The following is a 21714-nucleotide window of genomic DNA, read 5'->3' as shown; positions in this document are numbered from 1 at the left end:
TTAAGTCGATATTCAAGGTGAAAACATCGGTTAAACCAGTCGTACATGATGCAATGATGTTAGAAATATTTTTTGTCGCCGAGAGATTTTTTTAAAAAAGTGTGAGAGTGTATTGCAAGAATGTGACTTTCAACAGAAAATCGTGAGTCTCACGGCAAAAACGTGAGAGTTGACAGGTGCGCAACTGTGAACCATCAGCTGCATACCTTCAACGATTTATAAGGTCCTCAGACCCGAACAATTTGATGCCAACCCCAACTCCAGCACAGCAGCCAAGCAATGGAGTCACTGACATCACACATTTCAAAACTTTCTCTCAGCTATTGATACTCATACTCCTGACAAACTAGCGGTACTCGTCAACTATGTGGCCATGCCAGTATACGAGTACATCGAATAAAGTGAAACTTATGAAGCTGCTGTAGATCTACTCAAGACACTGTACATGAAACCAAAGAATGAGATTTTTGCAAGACACCTCCTCGCCACTCAAGAGGCAGCAATCTGATGAGATGCTCGACCAATATTTCCAAGCGCTAAAGCAACTCAGCAAAGATGGCAACTTTTGTGATGTTACAGCCACACAATGCCATGATAAATCAATCAGATTCCTTCATCAACGGACTGAAATCCATTCATATCCACCGGCGACTCTTGGAGAATACGACTCGAGATCTTCTGTCTGCCTTTGACCAGGCCCATGCTCCGGAAATGGCCCAAAAGCAGACAGACTCTTATTATGCACCCTCAATCCCGATGGCTGTTGCAGCGAGTACCCACAGTGGGCCATCCACTGCTACCCAGGAGACTTCAGATGCCACTGCTGCAGCCAATGCACCGGCCAAACCACCAACATCCACCGCAGTGACCGCAAAATGTTTCTTCTGCGGGTACAATAAATATCCTCAGCAAGGATGCAATCTGCAATCTTCGCTCAATGAAAGGTCATTTTGCAAAGGTCTGCAAATCATCTGCCTCCAAATTCACCTCTGCTGCAATGCCACTACTTGCAACATTGCCTGCATGCCTCTCAAAGGCCCTTCTGAAAATACAACTCAATGGACTGATTATCACTGCACTTGTGGGCACAGGTAGCTCAGAAAGTTTTGTGAGTCAACATTTTGTGACAACTTACAATCTCAAACTGTCTCCATGGTCTCAACACCCTCAACCATAAAAGTAGAGGATACTGCCTTGTGAAACTCATGCATGGAGGCTGTGTTTGCCGTAATATGAAACTCACTGCCCTCCAGGACTTGTGTGCTGACATGACATTAGGACACAACTTCTTGAGACAGTACATTCGTGTTGAGATTCCCTTTGATGGTGATAAACCCTCCCTTCAGAGATGCAGCCTGGCTACTCCCTTGGCACCTCCACCATCATTGTTCTCTATCCTCATGCCTGTCTGTCGACCTATCCACGTCAAGTCCAAGCAGCACACGGCTGCGGATACCAAGTTTATACATGCCGAGAGGCTGTTCGACGAAAGTCAGAGGCCAGCGAGTCTCCATGGCAAGCACAAGTACTCGTGACCACCAATGAGCACCAGAAAAAGCGGCTGGTTGTGGATTACTCTCAGACAATTAACCGATTCACCCTCTTGGATGCCTACCATCCATCGGGACCATACTCTGTAAGAACATTGGCGCTGCCGAAGCAGTCTCCTGGGCTATTGCGCACAATCCTGGATGGATCGCCACTCCGACACATGATAGTGGAATGGCTCAATCATCCCAGCAAGCTGGTACTCATTTTGCTGACCTCCAAAGGATGACAGGTTGAGTCAACCCCACCTGGTATTAATTCAATGGTTAGCAGGATTTGAACTCAGGACCCTAGGACTCTCCCACAAAATGATGACATGGTCAGAAGAGTTTCCAAATACCAGATCTTCAGCACACTAGATCTACGTAGCGCCTGGCTTCCACAAGATCGCAATGAAGGAAAGAAAAAACACAGGACACTGCTTTTGAAGCTAACCATTGACTGGGTCAGTTCCCCCGAATCCCCTGCAGCATAACGAATGGTGTTGCTAGCTTCCAACACATAATATACATCATACCCGAGTAAAAATATCCACGATAATTGCCTATGTGTACAATGTCACCATTTGCGGCAGGAACCAACAAGAGCATGATATCAATCTTGAGAGATTCCTTTAAGCCACCAAGAAGTAAAGCTTGACCTTCAATACTGATAAGAGCATCTTTTCGACTAACTCCCTCGATCTTCTTGGTTACTCTATCAGCAATAACTCCATGAGACCCGACTGTGAATGCCTTTAGCCCCTTCAGTAGCTTCCACTAACGCACAATCTGCCATCTCCACGTTGGGTAGTAGGCATGTTCTCTTACTCAACGAACTCAACTCAACGAACATGTTCTCTTACTCAACACAATGGATTATCAAATTATCTGAAAAAAATCCACCCACTTATGCAACGTAAAGCTTTCCACTATCAGCTGCTGCTGCTGAAGCCTTCAAAACTCTCAAAAGAGATATACAGACGGTTGTAATAATGGTGATAGATGATGATGCTCCTTTTATAGTGGAGACTGATGCATCTGATCATGCCATCATGGCCACACTCAATCAGTCATGTCGACTTGTCTCTTTTTTTTTTTTCTTGAACCCTTTCAAAATCTGAGCAGCGCCACTCTTCTCTGGAAAAAGAAAGTATATACCATTGTCGAAGCTTTGCGAAAATGGAGGCACTACCTTTTGGGGCTTCATTTTCAGCTGATCACAGACCAAAAATCTGTTGCCTTCATGTTCAATAACAAAGAGGCCAGAAAAATGAAGAATGAAAAGATCACAAGGTGGTGCATTGAACTTTCATGCTACTGTTACACTATCGTTTGTCGGCCGGGTAAGGACAATTGCTGCAGATGCACTCTAACGTATCTACTGCTCCGCTGCTAATCGTGACTCTCTATACAAGCTCCATGGCTCACTATACCGCCCAGGTATTACGAGAATGGCACATTTTGTACGATGTTGCAACCTTCCCAACTCACTGGATGACGTTAAAAAGATGAGCACTTCTTGCCCAGTATGCGCTGAACGAAAATCAAGATTCTTCGACAAAAGGGTCATACTTTGTTTGGGTCAAAAGGGTCGATAAAAACAACGCAGCCTTTTCAGATGCTCAACATTGATTTTAAGGGACCCTTACTATCAGTCACCCCAAACAAATACCTGATTACCATCGTCGACAAATTCTCCAGGTTCCCTTTTGTTTTCTCTTGTCAGCACCGCCAATGGTTATCCAGTGCGTTTGCCAACTGTTCTCAATCTTTGGCATGCCTACATACATACAATCTGATTGTGGCTCTTCATTCATGTACAGCAATCTTAGAGGTTTCCTTCATGGATGCGGTATCGCCAACAGCCGTACTATGCCTGACAATCCACAGGGGAATGGCCAGGTTAAATGATATAATGGCATTATCTGGAAGGCTGTAACCCTTACTCTCAAATGCAGAAAACTAATTTCTACTTCCCAGTGGGAATCTGTTCTCTCTGACGACCTTCACTCTGTGCGATCCGTCCTGTCGACTGGGATCCTCACGAGAGGATGTTCGGGTTTCAGCGTTGGTCGACCAATGGTCATGCCATCCCTTCCTGGATCACGTTTTCCCGCAAGGTCCTTCTGAAAAGACAGGTGTGCCAAACAAAGCATGATCCTTTTGTCGACGAAGTTGATCTACTGGAGGCGTAGTCCGAGTACACCCATGTTCGACTCCCTGATAGTAGGGACGCCAGTGTCCGTCCATACGGAACCTGGTACCACGAGGTGATTTTTCCAGGTCTTGACGAAGCAGGTGACAACTCCTACAGAACACATGGACTCCGGACCAACTTCGAGCTATGGAATATCTATGGATAACTTTTTGTCTGCTGCACAGGACTGCGGAATTCCTGCTCGGACTCCAGTCGTAACTGATAGAACCAATGAACAATTGTCTCCTGAGGCTGAACCCATACTACATCGATCTACTCATGTTATTCAGCCACCTAATAAACTAAAACTGTGAAATAATTAGTTGAAATTTCTGTATGGGGAGAATGGCGTGAATTTGGTACATTTACTCTACAAACTGTTACTCGACATTCAATGACTTCTTGTTGTACCATATCTCTTGTTTCAAGGCTATAACTCATCTTGCTCTTATCCTCCATTTTGTAATGTTGTGCTTTTGTTTCCATTGTTTCAGCACTGCTTCATTCAGTTGAATAAAGCCATGCTTTGGATCTAAAGGCCCGGTCACACCTTGACATTTTAGCCAGCGATGGCAACGTGTTAAAATGTATCTAAAACGCTGGCTTACGTTGAACTTTTGATGTTTTTTTTTAAAGATTCGGACGTATTCATAGCGACTTGGTCTTATGTATAACGCATTGGTAACGGACACAGAACGTTTCATTGTGTTATAGATAACTTATACCAACGAATGCTGAACCTGTTGTCGGCCTACACAACCGATGCCCAACGATAGTCTAACTTAGGCATAGCGCGTTGCACGCATCGCCGACGATGTCGTGACGTAGCCTATTAAAAGGCTGACTCACAACGATTCGAATCATAACTGCCGTATAAATGGAAGTGTCAACATCGCGGTCACACCTTGGCGATCTTGCCAGCGTATGCCGACCTAATAAAAATGTGTCTAAAACGTTGGGGCACGTCAAATACGGTATGAGTAAGTTTGGTATACGTGAGTACAACGCTAAAGTACGCTATCATACGTCGTAGTAAGTAGAGTACGTCAAGAAATTTTAAACATGTTCAAAATTTTTGGACATACTCGGCGTATGACACACGTTCCGCATGCGATGGGGATAAGTTTTACACACGATATGTGGACGCTTACACACGTCCACAAAGGCTACTTATAAGCTACTCATAAGTCGAAACACGTCGCGGTAATGTCTTTTTTACGCGAAACTTATTTCTAACTTATGTTTGACGTGCTTTGAACCAATTCTTTACGTAGTCCCAACACACATCGACGTATGTAGACGTATTCCAATGACGTCTTCAGGTCGACAAAAAAAAAAAAATTAACGTGTTTCTAGCTTACAACTGCCATATAAAGACGTGTTCCCAGCGGTTTTGGGAATTGGTATATAAAAATGGTGTTCATAAAAGGGGAACCCAACAGTGTTTTCGAGTCCTTTTTGAGTCGATGTCCATGTCAGCAGTAACAGTATCAGTATCAGTATCAGTATTAGTAGTAGTAGTAGTAGTATTAGTTTGTTCATGTTGGCAGTAGTAGGTGAGTGTGAGGGGGAAGGTGTGGGTTATGATGGATCGTCCTTGCATTTAACGATTTAACGATTTAAATGATAAACTCAACGATTTAAATGGCTGCATCTCCACTATTGAAAGTAGATGCTTGCGCCCAACAATTGGATTTTTTTTTTACACTCAACGACTTTTAAACAGTACCACTCAACTATTTTCATTGTTTACAATGAACGATTTAAATTGCTGTCACTCGCCTTTGTTTTTTGACGCTGAGGTTTTGAAATTTGAAGCGTTTCTTCTGAACGTGTTAAAACGCTCAAACTCGACTATTTTAAATAGACGCTGCCGATGGACAATTGGAATCATAGCCAAGATAGACATCGAAGTGTGAACATCCTCGTCATGCCGAAGAAAAGTTTGAAGAATGCTGCAAATAAGTGTCCTGGCCGTGGCCGTGGACGCTGACGCAAGAACGATCCATTATACCGACGTCTTTCAGCCTATGAGTAACTTAAAAGTAACGTCTGTCGACGTGTGGCAACGATCGCGTAACGTGCCAACAACACGTTAATCATAGGTTAGAAATAAGTTTCGGGTACGCTAAACATTACCTCGGCGTGTCTCAACTTATGATTGACTTACAAGTAGCATGTGTTGACGTCTGTCAACGATCGCAGACCGTGCATACAACTTGTGGCCAGCGTAGCGGAACGTGTGAGTCATACGCCGGCATACGTCGTGAAATTTCAAGCATGAAAAAATTTGAGGACAACCAAAAAGTACAACGTTTAAAGCCAACGTACAACGACGTATGGCAGTGTTTTTCAGCGTGCTCTCAATGTTATCAAAACTTACCCATAACGTATTCAACGTGTGCCAGCGTTTTAGAAAAAAAATTCAAAAATCGGCATACGTTGGCTAAAACGTCAAGGTGTGACCGGGCCTTTAGGCCTTACTTCACTTATGGGATAAATACCTGAAAAATTATGTTGCTCCGATGAAGGCTCATTGTCTGTGGAAGTCCAATTGTAAAGACCTTTTCTTTCAGAAATGACTGAGGGGATAAAAATTTATAGATTAGAACAGTTATTTCTCTTAATTCATGTTTTAGCACAAGTGTGTGGGGTGGGACCAATGCCATGTACTAATCGGCACCAAGCAAACTGTAATTGGATGGGACAATGGACAGTGAATAAAAAGGTCGCCCTGAGTTTGTTTGGTTTGAGTTCCTCGTTTCAGGGCAGTGCAAGGCCAGTTCCTCGGTGAGTTCCTTGAGGAGTTCCTCATCGTCATTTGTGATGGAGCTGTAGGTGTCCACTTGTCTTCCGCTGGAGAGTGGGAGGTCCTTGAGAAGTGGGTCGACATGATGCGGAGGGGTGGATCGTGCACTTTGCTGTGCCATGCCTTCGCCTCCTACAGCACTGTGTGGCTCAGTTGGTGGAATCGGGGCTGGCCAGCTAAACGACAGCAGTTGGACCACATGACTCATGCCTGGGTCATGGCTGGTATTCCTTTTCCCATGCCACTTTCCAGTGTCTTCTGTCAGATGCTTGAGGTCTTGATGATAGATAATTAACGTTGCTGTCTGTATGAATTCCCGCGGCATGAATTTGGGCTTTATATAATTGTTAAAGATCATATAAATTGCCCATAATCCTTTTCACTGCCATCCCAGTTTTAATACACATTTTAAATTCACTGGGTCTCTTGTTATTTCGATGGTGTTGATTGCTGATTTTGAATAGCAGACTCACTATAAATCTTTTTGGAGGACGTTTTGGTTTTGGAGCACTCAACATTATGAGGAAATTCACCTCCTCACCAGCTGAAGAACCTTGCTCGGGTTCCATCGGCCGCTTGGCCTTCCAATTGAACCAGGGAAGCAAGGCCCATAATCAGGTTTGGAGCATCTTGGACATTTGGCCGGTGTGACTGCCGTAAAACACTGTTTGGGATCTGATCTTGGTGGTAAAATGGGGGATAAATTAGAATAGTTATTTCATAGAACATGTTGGAATCAGTGTGATGCAATTCCTGCAATGTGTTGAGCAAGTGTTTAGAAAGATCTCACCACCCCCTCCCCCTCCCCCTCCCCACCCAATTGTCTGTATCTCTGCCCCTGCCTTTCACCCACCCAACATTATTGCACCTTCCCCTGTTATCTGTCCTGTCGTCTCAAGTTCACAGTCCCTCAGTACATTCTGCCCCACGATGACGACAGAAAAGTGGGCTAGATGTCATGACTCACTGGTATGGACATCGAGCAGGCTCAAGTCATTCAGACTCTCCTTGGTGTCGAATTTTCCTGGTTTGCCAACCAATCAGCGCAGCCCATAAATCATCGTCCTTCTGGCATGTCGACCACCAATGGTCTAATACGCTCCACAAGTCATTAAAAAGGCACGGGCACCGTATTGGTGGTTGTTCATGTGGTTGGCTGCTGCTTCTCAGTTCCTGCCTGCTTTGTGGTTCCTGCCTGGTCCTGTGTATTTTTGTGATGCGTTGTGGTTCATGGTTCAGCTCAGTGGTACAAGTGCTGTTGGTACAATCAGGGTGCCCAGTGGTCCCACATTTCCCAAAATGTGTCCCACATTTTTTTAAAAATCCCACATTTCCCACATTTTTGTCAGATCTTTAAAAATTGTAATGGCTACAGCGGATTTTTTTTAGCATTGTTAAGCCCAAAAATCTGATAGGGTTTTGCACCCCTGGCCTCTGGAGCATTTTTTTAGGTGTCATTTAATGCACTTTCAATCTTTCTGCTGTGGTAATAAATATAAATAATTGATGGATATCATGGTTATTATAAAATAACACATTTATCTTCATCATCATGTTCACTGTGTCTGTGATGGTTTTTTAATGCTGAAAGTGTAAGACAACACCATATTTTGATTGCGTGTTTATAAATGGCTATTAAAAGATGTACCATTTGAGGTACTTATTTGGAATACTGGTAATGCTGGTACATGTAATGTTAACATTCACAACAATTTAACTTGCATATAAGGTGTTTTTTTCCCTTTCATGATACATGTATGTTGGATTGTTGCTTGGCATATACATGTATATACAATTCCTTAACCTATTTGCTTTCCTGCTTACAGGTGTAGCTGTAGAATCTGTTTTACAAGCAAGAGAACATATTATTAATTCATCAAAATGACACGACATACAACAAAATTTAATGAAAATTGGATGAATAGTGTGGACAATAATGGGCATGTGCTTAGCCAGTGGGTACAAAAGAAATCAGACCAGGAAGCTCATTGTGCGTTATGCAAGAAAGACATTGATATTAGCAATGGTGGTGTTTATAAACTGCAAAAACATGCTGAAGGAACAAAGCATATTAGAGTGGCTAAAACTGCAATTGCATCTGGACAGTCAAAGCTGAAAATTGGGTCAGGTGGGGTATATTTGTCACAAGCATCAACCTCTGGAGCATCCCAAAAATGGACTCTTTCACACCAGGACAAAGTTACAAAAGCAGAAGCTATATGGGTCATGAAAGTTGTACAAGACAATTTATCTTTCAGATCATGTGATAAGATAGCTGAAACATTTCAAGAAATGTTCGCCGACAGTGATGTTGCAAGGGATGTGAAACTTAACTGTAGTAATGTCTCGTAAATAGTCTCACATGGACTTGGTTCTTTCTTTCATGAAGATCTTGTTACAAAGATTAGGAACACTTCTACATTTTATGCCATCTTGTTAGATGAAACTACGAATGACCAGATGAAAAAGCAACTAGATATTCATATTCGTTTTTGGAATGATGGATTGATTGACACACGCTACCTGAAGTCAAAGATGTTGGGTCATGCAACAGCTCAAATTCTGAGGGACACCCTTTCAGATGCATTGGAAGAAGATGGTCTTGATTTAAATAAAACATGATTATGCTGGGAATGGATAGACGTAATGTAAACAAAGCATTATGGGAAAAAATGGATGCAGACTGCAAGGCTGCAGGTTCCCATTGTTGTTGTAGGATCATGCAACATACACACAGTACACAATGCATTTGGAAAAGCAATGGTGTTCTAGAATCGTGGGGCATAGACAGTTTTCTTGATCAGCTATTCAAGTTCTTCCATCAAACGGCATCACGTAAAGAGGACTACTCCCAAATTCAAGCTTTGATGGAAGTGGAGAACCATGTTCTTCTACGCTACGTTAGCAATCGATGGTTGAGCATTGGCCCTATATTGGAAAGAGTGATAGAGCAATGGAAAAGTTTGGTTGAGTACTTCACTGTCTTCCTCCTAAAAGAAAATGTGAAGCTGCTTATCTCCAGTCAGGGATACAAAGACGTTAGAAAACAGCTGTGTGACCTGACCCTGCTCAGATTGCACTTCTTGCAGTACTTTACCAGTGCATTTAATGGGTTCCTCACTCTTTTCCAGTCTCAAGAGCCACTCATACACCTCCTTTATTCAGAGCTCTCAGATCTCTTGAAGAACATACTTAAGAAATTTCTGAAATGTGAAGTCATAAAAGACAAAGAAGGCCAAGATTTGCTTGATACTGACATTATGAAGAAGGACCTGATGTTATCCAATGACCGCATTGCCATTGGTGAATCAACAAGACAGCTTCTGCCAAAGAAGAACATCACTCCATTGGATAAAGTTGGTTTCTTCTCAGATGTCAAAGATGCATATGCTGCTGTAGCAAAGCATTTGATTAATCGCCTTCCACTGGACAATTCTTTGCTGAGGCGATTACGTTTCTTACATCCACTAATGAGACAGCAGGAGAAATCAATGGATTCTATCAAAGCAGCTGCCCAGAAATTTCCTCATATCTTTTCTGATAAAGACATAGATCAAATTGATGATGAATGGATGCTTTACTAGGCTGAGAATGAAATCAATGAATCCTGGTTCATGGAGGAAGGAGGCTCATATCAGAGAGTTGATAGATATTGGGCCAGAGTGTTGGATGTGAAGACCTCTACTGGCAAAGAGAAGTACCCCATTCTTGGACAGTTTGTGAAAGTTGTTTTGGCCATATCGCATGGACAGGCTGATGTTGAAAGGGGTTTTTCACTGAACAAATATACAGTCACTTCACAGAGAACCCATCTGAGTGAAAATGCTGTTAATGGTTTGAGAACCATAAAAGATGCAGTGACCCATAATGGAAAGGGTGAAGCATGCCAAGTTCCAGTTACCAAATTGATGCTGGAGAGTGTGCGCCAAGCACATAGGAAATACAAAGCAGATAGAGATGCAAAACAGGAGATGGAGAAACAGAAGCTAAAAAAAGAAGCTGAAGAAAAAGAGCAGCAAAAAGCAAAGGATCAGATGGAGCTCCAAAAGACTGAGGAGAAAAAAACTCAGGGAACAGGACAGACTTCAACTCGACCTGAAAACAGCTGATAAACTTGTGGCTGAAGCGAATGAGCATCTGAAGAAAGCTCTGGCATCAAAATCTCAAAGAATGGTAGAAATTTGTGCAGCTCAGGTCCTCCTTGAATCAGGACATAATAAGCTATCACAAACCAATTCCAGCTTGGAAAAATTGGAAAAAAAACTGTCTCAGTGCAGAAAAAGAAAATTGTAATGTGGGTGATCAGTGTGATCTGCCTCTCAGGTCAGGGTGATGGTGTTAGTGGTGATGGGAAATAAATGGAAACAGTCCTAATGTATTATATGTTTGAAGGAGTTAATCTGTTAAATCATAAACCATGTAAATAAGTTTCATTGTAATAAAGTTTTTTTTCATGGGTGCTATGATGACTGCTTTGTTCAGCCATTGAACCTGGCATCATGTATGGTATCACATTTATCTATTATGTTCTTTTGCATATGAATAGGGCTATTTTCACTTTGTAGCATTAAAGCCCTCACCGAAGTAAGACAGATTTATTTTCACATGTTATTTATAATTCAATGCTAGGGAAATGATTTTATGTTTTTTTTCTCCATAATAGTAATACTGTTTATATTCTATGTTCTAAAGCCCACTTGGCACTGATAGTTGTACTCTAGAATGTAACCAGTTTGAGTTATAACGTCTTAAATTAAAAAAAACTAAAGTGTTTTGAAAGTCCAATATTAATGTGTTATATTTGCATCGTGTACACTCCTGAATTTGTGCATTTTAATTAAGATTACATATACTGTTATATACTGAAACATGTACAATAGTATAAAGGCTTTCATCAATGCTAACCTAATCATGAGGTATACATGATCCATAGGCTATACATGTACTAAGTAAGATGATGTAACCATACAGACACTATATTGCTTCATGTAGTAGTTATTATGTATATTTTTTAAATGAAATAGGTGGATAGAGGATGTTTACTGCTTATAATGTTGATACCATCCAATCTGAGCACCCTAATTAGTTTGATAGCTTTAACTGCATTCAAATTTTGAAATCCCACATTTTCCCACAAAAAATCCCACATTTTTTTTGGCAGCCACTGGGCACACTGTACAATGTAACTGGGGGACTACACAAAGCGTGGCAAGGACCCCCCCCCCTCCCCGGAGCAGTCCATGCACACCCAAACCAAGATGCACACGGCGTGTGTGAGCTTCACATGTGGAGCAGGTTTCTCTCTCACTCTATCTGCATTCTTCTCTCTCTGTCCTGTGTTCCCCGAGTGAGTGAACAAAGTTGGTTGTTAAGGCTGTCATTGTTTTGGGGGCACATTGTTTAATTTATTCTTCATTTGTTGCTATTTGTGACTGCCGTTGTGCAGCCACGTTTTTCTTTCAACCCCCGAGCCCTTTCCTCATTGGTAATAACCCCCCTTTCTTGTTGATGGAACCCTGTGTGTTATCATTCCTCAACAAGAAAAACAAACAGGAAATATTTCCCACTCTTCAGTTCTTTCTTAACAGATGAGCAACTTGGTTCTCAAGCTTTAGAGAAATTATACGAAACAGCCTTCAGTTATTTTTTTTAGTATAGATGATCTAGGCTTGTGGAAGAGCAAAAGCAGAATGGAAAGTAACAAAATGGAAAGAGGAAAACACCAAGAGCAGAGTAGAAGTGAGAGCGAGATCAAAGAAAGAGGGAGAAGCACATGTGGGTGTGAACAAGCTGAATGAAACAGAAAGAAGAGGAAGGGGAAGGTCGGGATGAAACAGAAAAGGAAGAAAACAAAAAACTACTAACAAACGAAAAGAGGTGAGGAAGAGAAGGACAAAACAACGAACTACTAACAAACGAAAAGAGGTGAGGAAGAGAAGGACAAAACAACGAACTACTAACAAACGAAAAGAGGTGAGGAAGAGAAGGACAAAACAACGAACTACTAACAAACGAAAAGAGGTGAGGAAGAGAAGGACAAAACAACGAACTACTAACAAACGAAAAGAGGTGAGGAAGAGAAGGAAAAAAAATCACAATTTTGAGAGTTTAACAAGAACAAGTCTGAAGACGACGATGGTTCACGAGCGGTATTTGACGATGTAGATTGTTTCAGAAGTCAAGGATGAGACAATGTGATAATGTTTGACCAAGTTATAAAAATGATCAACATGATGTGGTACGAGTGGCAGGTTATGAGCTGCAAAATGTGTAAAACCCGGTTTCGTTCAATAACTTTCAAAATTTGACCTTTGCATAACCTTTAAAGGTCACAAAACAATGTTGTGGACATTAAAATAAGGAAACAGGATACGTGCCATACCTTATTGGAGTTAGGTCGTCGAAGAAGGTCGAAAACCCGGATCGATTCCAACAACTCTGAAAATTTGACCTTTGTGAACTTTAAAGGTCAAAGGTCAAAGGTGAAGGATTATGACCTTTGGTGCAAAACTTCCTCTGGAACATTCCAGGAACAATATAACGTCATATAGGCTATATTGCATTTCGCACTCCTCGGATTATCCATACTTTGATGAAATCAGCGTAAAAACAAACTTCAAGGGGGCACCACGGGCAAGGTGTTCGAGATTGAGCAAAATGGTTTCAAGACTTTAGGTGGGAATTGACCTCAAGATTATGCATAAAAAATCTTTTCATCCTCGCTCTCAAAGTTTGGGCGGTCGTATGATTTTTATGTCAAAATTCACAATTTTCTAAGTTCGTGACCTTGTGACCTTGACCATGGGACGAAAATGAAAAATCGAGCTCTGTGGGGCTATGCAGGCGCCATTGGGCTAACCAAATACCGAAACCCCTGCCAGATTCGACAAACCCCTCGGAGAAGATGGATTTTTATGTCAAAATTCGCAATTTTCTAAGTTCGTGACCTTGTGACCTTATGACCTTGACCTTGGGACGAAAATGAAAAATCGAGCTCTGTGGGGCTATGCAGGTGCCATTGGGCTAACCAAAATACCAAAACCCCTGTCAGATTCGACAAACCCCCAAGGAGAAGATGCAAATTGAAATTGGCTACCCCCTAAAAACACATGTTTTTTGGGCGTGGCTCCGCCCATAATGGGCGCACCACGCCCATTTTCAGGAAAACACAACGAGATCATGATATAAACCTCCCATCAAGATTTTATCAGGATCGGATCAAAATCCACAGAGCTATGCTCGGGACAGATAGACAGACAGACAGACAGACAGACAGACACAACAATAACGAATATAGTGGTCACTTATTTTTTTCGTGAAAATATTATTTCGTGAACCAATCGGGTTACTGGTAGTCCATGTGTGCCCTGCAGAAATCTGGGAGGGACAGAGCCAAGAAAGGGCAGAGGGTGCAAGACCAAAAAGTAGGCAGTATAATACAGAGAGGCCACCAATCTGTCTGCCATGCAAAAACAACAGGCCTGGACACTCAGCTTTCGCGTGGGAGATCCTCATGATTTGGAGGACCTTGCTTTAAACGACATCAAGAAGGGCTGAAGGTATGAGGCAAGGATGGCATACCAAAGGGGAGAGCAGTACTCCATCAAGTTGTGAATGGAGGCCTTGTAGGTTGTCAAAAGTTCAGACTGGCCGAGGAAAGACCTTGCAGGATGATGGATCGGATGCCCAGTTGGTGGCTGGCTTTGGAGGCCATCTTGGAAATATGGTCTGCCCAAAAAATATCATGGCTGATGGTGAGGCCCAAAAGTTTGTGTGATATAAATGGGGTGGCTTGCTATATTTGGGAAGTAAATGGGGCAGTTTGCCAGATGGTCCTTTCGGAGAGACAGGGTGATTGTGTGGGACTTGTCAAGGTTGATGAAAGATATATTCAGGTGTTGGACAAGCTCATAATTCTATCAAGGTGTGCAGATAGGGAAGATGCTGCTGCCTGCCTGTCTGAAGGATAAGAAATGATATGGCAGAGGGTGTAATCATCAGCAAAGAGATAGGCAGGATTTTACATGGATTCAAAGATCATTGATGAAGATGAGGAACAAGACTGGGCCCAAGCCACTGCCTTGGGGCACACCAGCATTGACAGGAAGAGCATAAGAGAGGATCCCGTGAAGAAGAGGATATGAGAGTCAAAGGATGGAGGAGCTACTAGTGAACCAATGCCCATCCATATATATGTAGTGCCCAACTGTATCTGCGGACAACCTCCTGCAGTTGGGTTACTTTTTTGTAGGTTGGTGGCAGGATTTGCACTTGGGCCACTGTAAAACCCTTCATTCCGCAAAACGTACCACAAAGAAATCTGAAAACCCACTCTGTGGGAGTATCTCCTGTGCAGCTGCTCTCCGCAGGGCAGCTCACCAGATGACGGGATTGGGGCAAAGCATTTGGGACACCCAATCTTTGATGACAGGAGGAAAACCACGGGGTAACCTTCCCGGGTCAGATTGAGGTGATGTGTGTCGAGGTGGTGCTGAGGTGTCGTCCATCAGACGGCGGTCTCCTTGGGTTAACCTGAGGCGGTCCCTTCGGGTGGGTGCCTGAAATATCCTATCCCAAAGAGAGGATGATCACCTGTCTCTGTTATCATCTGAGCTCAAGGGTTTGGACATCAGTATTGCAGCACTCTCTGAGGTTCGGACACCAGATCGTGGCGACATCATGGCGGGTGGTTTCACCTACTATTGGTATGGTCGCTCTGACACCTGAGCTCCTGACCACATACAAAGCTTTCGTCCACAGCCTGATGGAAGACTGCTCTCCCCTCTGGGCTGGTGCTCCTGCCTCTCACCTTTCTCGACTTCTCGCTGTGGAAACCAAGGCATTTCGGATCATTGGCATCTCCCGTGATGAGGCTGAGTCTTTGGGTCTCTCACTCTCACCACAGGCAGGTCGGTGGTCTTTCTATCTTCCACTGTCTCCTCTCCGACCTCGCCCCCCTCCCCCCGTTCTGTCTGAGATACCCCCCCCCATATTTTTGCAGGGCGCTCAATATTCACCAGAAACCCTCTTCCGGTAAAACTACCAAAATCAAGAATCACTGGTCACATTCACTCTTTCATTCCTGCCTTTGGAACAAACTCCCACTCTCTCTTTAATTCCACTCTTCCCTTTAATTCCACTCTTCCCTCCAGGTGCTCAAAACAGCTGTTCACCACCATCTCTTATCTTCCTCCATCCAAAACCACGATCTTTTCTACCCCCACTAATCCACCCCAAACTCACCTTCAAATTCCCTGCTTTCTTTCCTGAAAGTCCCTGTAGTGTCCGTCTTGTTTACTCTGTGTACCGCACCCCATTCCTCTCCCTTCCACAGATCTCCTCATGTCTCTGTTCCCCACTGTTTTTCCCTTCCCTCTTGTCTCCTGCTCCCCTTGTCATACATTCTGTGTGTTAGCTGTCATATGAGCTTCGACAGTGTATACAAAACAAAAGTAAGAGTTGAAACAATCCTGCAGTGACGTCATTGAGACCTGGCTCAAGTGACTTGTTGACATCTCTGTTTATAGCCTGATGCTGTTTCCACATGTTCAGGATCTATGGCATTGTGACCATTTGAGATAGAAAAGCAATGAAGCTTCAGGTTGCATTTGTTCAAGAAATCGGTTTCTTCGCTTCTTAAGGTGGCAGTGTGTCAACTTCGTGGTTTTGAAAATTTTAGGCAAATGATAACTGATATAATATTCTTCTTCGTTCATCTGCAGCACAAGGCTGTGGTCTGTGGACGTGGGGTCACATCATGAGCTGAGGGCATGGCTGTACCAGTGATGCAATGCCCTCTGCTGGTCATGGCAAAAATTTGTCCATGGTGCCGACAATAGCTCGCCTCCTCTTGTGAACAAAACCGTGGGATCTTCAACATCCACCAATGGATTCCGGTCGATGGGATGCCAGTTTAACATCCATCCCAGAAACAGCACACACATTGATGAATCACCGATATGACAGTTTTTAGCTTGGTCAGGATTCGAACCCAGGCAAGAAAGCTTAGAGGTGAGTATGCATCGGCTACCTCAAGGCCATCTTGTCAGTCTGATGATATTATGAACTCAATTATCATTTCTTTTAAAATATTTGTTTGACGCTGCTGCACATCGTGTGAAGAAAGATATGTCACCATTAGCTTCGCACTTACTCAGTCCCATTCTTAATTCCCTCCAGGGCTTTAAGATAGCAGTGCACCCCCACCACATCAGGTCATCCGCATCCATATTTCGTTGGTTAGTTGTCGGTTAGTTTGTTCCTTTTCTGTTTCATCCCGCTTTCCTCTCTTTGTTGTTTCAGCTGGTATGCAGCTTGTTCACCCTCATGTGTCCTTCTCCCCCCTCCCCCCCACCTTGATCTCACTCTCACGTCGACTCTGCTGTTGGGCTTCCCTCTTTTTATTTTGCTCTCTTCCATTCTGCTCCAGTTCTTCCACGAGCCTCGTTCATGTATACAAAAAAAACGACATCACCAGTTATCTGGCCCAGAATCACACCATGACATAATTGTATTGCGTGCTTGTTTGTCATGCTTTCCCTTGAGAAGCCATCACCGTATTGCAGAAAGCCAAATGCATAAAACACTATTAATAGACATCAAATGTGTGGCCAATATTGAGACTCCTCCTTTCTTGGATTCCAATCTGGGAATAACCTGGCTGGAATCTCGGAATAACACAATGCTACGATTCGGGCTCAATTTGGCAGAGTCCTATTTTAGCCAAATAAGGTGAACTGTTGGCATAGTGAAAGTGTTCCATCTATCGTGCAAGGGCACATGTTAATGTTCGCTTGCGAATGTTAAAAAAACAGAAAAAAAAATCCAACGGTTTGCTTCATAAAGGGTAAACCAATGTGTGCTGACAGACGGTCTCTGTGTGGGTGTGTTCAAAATGTTCTTTGAACAACAATACTGCCAGTACTCCTTTAATGGCTCCACGTATACCCACCTTCTTGTGGGATCGATCAGGGAAAGCTTTAAGGCCAGGCCTTTTACGGAGCATATGGTCAGCCCTCACGTTTGAATGGAGCTCATTTGGACAGAAATTTATTTTGTTCAGGGTACCGCCGATAACTCACCCAACTCTTCAAAACAGACACCATGGAATCTTTAACATCCATCAACTAATGCTAGCAGAAGGGACATCCATCCGAGGGATGGCACACTTGGTGATGCAACAAACTGCCTGTGAAGCACCAACCTGACGCTTTATAGTCGAGTAGGAAATCAAACCCACACTAACGTCTGCACCATCGGGTCACACTAAAAATGTTATAGGGACGAAAGATTTGTACCAGTTGAAGATATGTCGAGGTTTTTGCTTTTTAGCATCTACCAAGTTATAATCTCTAACTAGGAAATAACAAACTCAAACTAGTATAGGGACACCCAGCAGGATGAAGAACAAAACCCGTCAAAGGACAGAGGAGTTCCTTGTGAGCAAACGGCCACACACATCTAGTGCCCAGCTGTGTCTGCAGACGTCCTCCTGCATTTGGGTTACTTTTTATAAGGAGGTTGGTGGCAGGATTTGCACTCCGGCCACTGTAAAACCCTTCATTCCGCAAAACATACCAAAAGCATTTTAAAAATCTGAAAACCCACTCTGTGGGAGTACCTCCTGTGCAGTTTCCCATTAAAAAGCAGCTCACCGGATGACGGGATCAGGGCAAAGCCTTTGGGACCCACAATTTTTGATGATAGGAGGGAAACCACAGGGTCACCTTCCCAGGTCAGATTGCGGGAGAGTGTGTCGGTGTGGTGCCGAGGTGTCGGCCACCAAACGGCGGTCTCCTTGGGTTAGCCTGAGGCGGTCCCTTTCAGTGAGTGCCTGGAATGTCCTATCCCTAAGAGAGGATGATCACCTGTCTCTGTTATCATCTGAGCTGAAGCATTTGGACATTGGTATTGCAGCTCTCTCTGAGGTGCGGAAACCGGATTGCGGTGAGATCATGGTGGGTGGTTACACCTACTATTGGTCTGGTCGCTCTGATGGTTACCATGCCCAAGGAGTTGCTGAAGCTGTGTCCAAGAAGCTGACTCCAATGATAATTGAGGTAACACTGATCAACGAGCATTTTATGAGAGGAAGGATTCATCACTCTTTGGGTGTCATTTCCCTGGTCTCTGTATATGCTCCGACTGAGGTGAGTGATGTCAAAGAGAAGGACGAATTCTATGCCGTACTCAAGTCTGTGGTTCATCAGTGCCTCAGTCGAGATACTCTTCTTGTCTTGGGGGATTTCAATGCATCGACTGGAACTGATAGGGATGGTTATGAGATGTGTGTTTGTCCCCATGGGTCTGCAACAGTGAACCAGAATTTCACTAAGTTCTTTCACTTTGCAAGAAGTCATGGACTTAGGGTGGCTGGTCCATGGTTTCAGCACCCACAGGTTCATCGCTGGACATCGTATTCTAACGCTGGTGGTGTGGCAAAGGAGACTGACCATGTGCTCATTGATGGTCGCTGGAAGATGATCCAGAACTGCAGGGTCTACCGGAGTGCTCAGTTCCTCAATACCGACGACAGATTTGCTGTAGCAACTCTGAAGTTTCAGCTTCAATCCAGGATAATGGTACAATCCCAGCCTCGGCTGGACATTGGCATTCTCAAGGATGAGAGGGTAGCTGAGGAGTTTGAAAACAGGCCGAGTGGAGATTTGGGGGGTCTGGGTGCTTTGGAGAATCCTGAAGAGTTGTGCAGTGCCTTCAGGACCAATGTCCTTGATTTTGCCGGTGGATGTCTTGGAACTCAAAGGACGAAGAAGAATTTTGTCTCTCAAGGGACACTGGATACCATTGAACAGTCACAGGCCCAGGCTGAATGGCAGAGCTGAGCTGTTCTGGGAGCTGAGGCATAAAACTGTACGTTCACTAAGGGTGGACAAGGACCTATGTGTGAGAACTATGTGAGGGGGTAGAGCATCACCTGTGGTGAAGTGATTCTCGTCCTGCTTACAGGGGAATTCATGCATTGCATTCCTCCAAGCCCATCACTCAGTGTACTGAAGTTAGAGCAGTGGGTGGTAGGCTCTTGACAGAGGAGTACGAAGTGAAGGCTCGCTGGGCCGGTTACTTTGAGCGGCTGTACCAGGCTGATCCAGCAGCTGTCGAGTTGGATGTCGGGGGTGTTGCTATACCAATTGCTGATGCTCCAATTAACTGTGGTCCACCTTCGTTTGTGGAAACGCAGGCTGCGGTGAACCTGTTGAAATGGCATGAAGCTCCTGGGATCTGTGGCATCCATGCTGAACTTCTCAAGGCTGGTGGAAATGCTGTACTCGTGTCATTGAATGCAGTTCTGTGCTCTGCCTGGAACACAGTCATCAACCCAACTGACTGGAAGAGGGGCCTTGCTGTCCCTCTCTGGAAATGGAAGGGTGATTGCCAAGACTGCAACAACTACCAAGGAGTAACGCTACTCTCACTGCCGGGCAAGGTCTCTGATTGGATAATTCTGCATAGTGTTCGCCACCATCTGCTTGAGCACCAGCATCCAGAGCAGTCAGGCTTTACAACAAAGAGGTCAACGATTGACCGTATCCTTGTTCTTCGGGTCCTCACTGAATACAGATCAGAGTTTCATCAAGGACTGCTTGCATCCTATATTGATCTCTGTGAAGCGTTTGATTCAGTGAATCGGCATGCCCTCTGGAGGATTCTTGGTCTTCGTGGGGTGCCACCAAAACTGATCTATCTGATGTCTGAACTCTACTCTGGTACTGAGAGTGCTGTGAGATGTGATGATACCATCTCTGACTTATTTCCAGTTGAAACTGGAGTTCATCAGGGGTGTGTACTGGCCCCGACACTTTTCAGCACTTGTGTGGACTGGTTTCTGGGGAGGATGTCGGAGAGATTAAGCTGCGGTGCATCATTTGGGAATGTAAAGATCTCTGACCTTGATTTCACAGATGATGCAGTCATCTTTGCGGAGACTGGATATCCTCTCCGGGGGCCCTCAAGGTGCTGAGTGAGGAGTCACAGACGCCGGGATTATGGGTTTCCTGGGTCAAAAAAACCCAGGCTTTCAATGACATCTTGGATGCTGCTATCCTGTCTGTACCTGTTTATGGTGAGGATATTAAGGTCAAAGATAGATTCACTGACCTTGGCAGTGATATTCATGTCTCTGCTAGTTGTGAGCCAGAGGTGGTGGTGGTCGTATGGCAGCTTAGCTGCCGAGGTAGCTATCATTTCTTGAAGCGCGACAGTGTCGCTGATGCAGTGCCCTTCTACCAGTACACACACTGGTACTGGTACTCATTTTGCCGACCTCGGAAGGATGACAGGCTGAGTCAACCCCCTGGTGTATTAATTCAGCGACCGATGGGGCTTGAACTCAGGACCCGAGGATCCCAAGCCGCCACCCTAACCACTGAGCCAACACCAGGCTCAGCCAGAGGGAAACAGATGTCTGGGTCAGCTCTGGGGAGTCATGTATTCACTGGATCATGGGGTGTGGTGCTGCCAGTACCTGTGCGGGAAGACGAAAGTCTGAGTCTTCAGGTACTTGGTGCTTCCAGTGTTGATGCGAGACTTGATGTGAGCTCTATAGATGTGAGACTTGGACTCTGACCAGGGATCTGAGATGGAGACTTCATTCCTTTGGTACCAGGTCTCTTCGGAGAATCTTTGGCTATTGCTAGTCGGACTTTGTGTCAAATGAGCGGTTGCTGAGAGAGACTCAAATGAGATTTGTTACCTGCATAATCCGTGAATGCCAGCTGCGGCTGTATGGACATGTGGCTCGTTTTCCTGATGCTGATCCTGCTCACCAAATTCTTTCAGCGAGGGAGCCTCGTGAGTGGAGGAGGCCAATGGGCTGACCACGTTCCTCATGGCTGCAGCAGGTTTGATCAGCATCTCAAGGAGATGGGGATGGGCCAGGCATCTGCCCGGGGTATGGCCAGACGGAGGCCCCTGGAGGACAGGCAGAAAGTGGACGCAGTGATACGCGCTCCAGTGCATGCTCCCATACCTACCTGACCTGAGTTCTAATCACCAGATATCAGAAAAAGTATTTTTAACACACACACACACACACACACACACACACACACACACACACACACACACACACACACACACACACACACACACACACACACACACACACACACACACACACACTTTTGTGTCTTGCACTGGAGGAGTGTCTTGTTCGCAGAAAT

At 44.3% G+C, this 21714-nt stretch overlaps 1 protein-coding gene across 1 annotated transcript in view; it reads right to left on the bottom strand.

The window, feature by feature from the left end:
* Positions 1-15802, bottom strand: part of DCTN4 (dynactin subunit 4) — a 54084-nt gene extending 38282 nt beyond the window's left edge. Inside the window, exon 1 of the mRNA XM_085882681.1 lies at positions 15779-15802. The gene's annotated coding sequence lies outside the window, so the exon portion shown is untranslated. The remainder of the gene's footprint in view (positions 1-15778) is intronic.
* Between the last annotated feature and the right edge of the window lie 5912 nt (positions 15803-21714).

Source organism: Eptatretus burgeri, chromosome 5 (assembly GCF_056783735.1).
Source record: "Eptatretus burgeri isolate ZD-2024b chromosome 5, Ebu_testis_v1, whole genome shotgun sequence".
Lineage (NCBI taxonomy): Eukaryota > Metazoa > Chordata > Myxini > Myxiniformes > Myxinidae > Eptatretus > Eptatretus burgeri.
The sequence above is the reverse complement of the archived record's forward strand: the minus strand, read 5'-3'. Positions and strand labels throughout refer to the sequence as shown.